Genomic DNA, 2,529 nt, shown 5'->3' with positions numbered 1-2,529 from the left:
CTAAAAGATTGTTAAGAAGGTATGTGTCAAATAGGCATTTGGGAGGGCTGTGGTAACTGATGAAGGAAGAATGTTACAGTGTGCAGCATATATTTTTTGAAAGTATGACATCTTTCCCAACTTCCCTAGAGTTTGGATTTTTTCCCCTGTTCCTTTGTGATTCACATTTCTGGAAAACAGCCTTCACAGTAAACATGACTATTTATATGAAAAGTAATAATGCAGCCTAGATTTTTCCATATTGTACTATATGTTTCATGGCTGAAGTACCCAATATTCCCATTTACATGAGCTGTCAAGCTGCATTTGGGGGGTCATAAAATGAACATTACAAGAGGTCAGTGCAATAAGGAAAACCCATCTTAATGTCTCAGCATCTTGGGAATTTGTGTTATACTGAACATCCTTAGAAAAGTATCGATTACACAGCATGAAGATAATTTCTGGCCATTGTTTCTTGGATGTTTAGTTTTACCATGAAATATTATCTAGCTTGAAAACATTGTGTCCCATGATAAAAAAAGGGAGAGGCATTATGGGCATTTGGTAGCTAAGTAAAATGTGTCTTACTGTGACAATGATAGAATAGATTAAAGAAGAGAGTAAGAATTTTAGATACTGGACACCATTCATTTACTATCAACACTACTACAAAATTGTTCACAAGTTGGTGCACAGTGGTCCTGGGTGTCACCTCATCACATTGCAAATGGTTGGGTCAGTAATGCTTGTGAAATGAAAATGTCTTCTCTTTAGTATGTAAAATAGAATATGAAATACAGGATCTACTTGTGCAAACCCCTTTGACCTTGAGGCTGTCTTTTGTAATTTCTCTTCCTGGCTTCCCCTTTTGCTGAACTGGACTCTTTATCTAGGCTGACTTTGTGGAGGTGTGTATTTGACAGTGTTGAGGAATGGACCTAATGTTGGGTCATGCTCTGGGTTCTGACTCTTTGTGTTCAACCTGGAGAGGTATTGCTGTGTTCTATGATTTTCTTTTCATAAAAATCAGGTGCAGAGCAAAAGTAAATTGTGTTTCTGCCCGACAAGTTGTGACTCCAGAAAAACAGCCTAGCATTAAGAATGTTAAAGCACTGCTGCAACCAAGTGATAGAGTTGCAGACGTGTTTTATTTCTTCACAACCAGGAGCTGAGAACAGATAAAATTTTAATGTTGTGTACATAATGTGCACAGTACAGGTTGCATACATAATGCAAATGAATCTGAAATAATTTTGGGGAAGTGACATGAAGGCAAGGCATGTTTACTTTTTTTCTGGAGGGGGTATATTTTGGTGTAATGGTAATAGCAAAAAGAGGTACCATATTGATCACAATAATTATTTGCTCAGAATGAAGTGAGTTTATCTTCTTTATATTCTTGTGTTTCCTGTAAACTGGTATTTCAAAATGGGGAATGAAGAAAGAGTCCAAGAAATAATGTATTGCAAGAGTTGCAAGAGAGTTTAGACAATGCAGTATTTTATTTGCCCCAAGGCAAAGGAGATCAGCACAGCAGGGCACACAGTATTTTCTACCTTCTATCTGCTAGAAAATGAACACGCTGCCTGTGTTTGTAGGCTGATTATTGGAAACTTGAGCCTCTAAAATATGTTTACAGGAAATATCTTCTGAGCTACACTGGGTCTAACAACTTGCTTTGAATTAGCATTAGTTTGCAGCTGTGCTGTCATGTGGTTCATCCTCAGAGGTTCTTGCTCCTCACATTTGCCAGTATTATCAGCAAACAGTCCTTCCCCATCCCAAGCTTGTTAAGGAGCTTTGGTTTTGCATTGTACCTTTTGCAAAGTGTTCTGTTTTGCTCTTTTTTTCTGTCCAAGTATTCTGGAGAGAAGTTGGGTGAGGTGGTAGAGTTGGGTGGTATTTTTTGGTTTTTTTGTTTGCTTTTAATGTTGTGTATTTGGATTTTTTTTTTTTTTAAGATGTTTAGGTAATACCAACCATGTGCTGTTTTGCTGACAGACAGGAGGGGAAAAATGAGGAAGAGAAAAGCAATGGGAGACAGTAGTTTAGATTGGCACAGCTCTTGAGGGAATAGCACATATGTTGGACTGAACCTGGACAAACACTATCAAGGCTAACCTTCAGTCAAAGCAGCTCTGTTTTTTCCTAATTAACTAATAGACAAAATCACACCTGCTGTCATGGGTTGCTGGTACCCTTCAGAGGTGTTGACACCACATTTAATTGCAAAGGAAAAGCGTTAGTTGTGCCTTCCTTCCTGGAATGATTTAGCTGCTATCCAGTGAGTCAGAAAGAAGGAAGAAGGGAACATGGAGGAGAAAGTGAGGGATTTCCAGTGACAGCATGTATACTCCCTGTTATTTTTATGTTTCGTCTTTATCACACTTATATTTTTTTCTACAGAAAATAGTGTCATGCACTTCTCTTTCTGCAGTACTTTGGTATAATGGTGTGGCAGATTTAATAGAGAAATTATGTTCTCCTTACTTTGTGTAGTAAGGAGATGCAAGGATAAGTGATTGGAGAGAGAAAAAGCCTCACTAT

The 2,529-nt window shown here is 38.0% G+C and overlaps 1 protein-coding gene and 1 long non-coding RNA gene across 35 annotated transcripts in view; one reads left to right on the top strand and one right to left on the bottom strand.

Moving 5' to 3' along the window:
- INPP4A (inositol polyphosphate-4-phosphatase type I A) overlaps positions 1–2,529 on the top strand; it is a 107,794-nt gene that overhangs the window by 34,689 nt on the left and 70,576 nt on the right. The gene's annotated exons all lie outside the window — the stretch shown is intronic.
- LOC146768754 (uncharacterized) overlaps positions 1–2,529 on the bottom strand; it is a 33,283-nt gene that overhangs the window by 22,369 nt on the left and 8,385 nt on the right. The gene's annotated exons all lie outside the window — the stretch shown is intronic.

This window comes from Lonchura striata, chromosome 1, assembly GCF_050655825.1.
Source record: "Lonchura striata isolate lonStrDom1 chromosome 1, ASM5065582v1, whole genome shotgun sequence".
NCBI lineage: Eukaryota > Metazoa > Chordata > Aves > Passeriformes > Estrildidae > Lonchura > Lonchura striata.
This window is presented reverse-complemented; position numbering and strand designations above follow the sequence as displayed.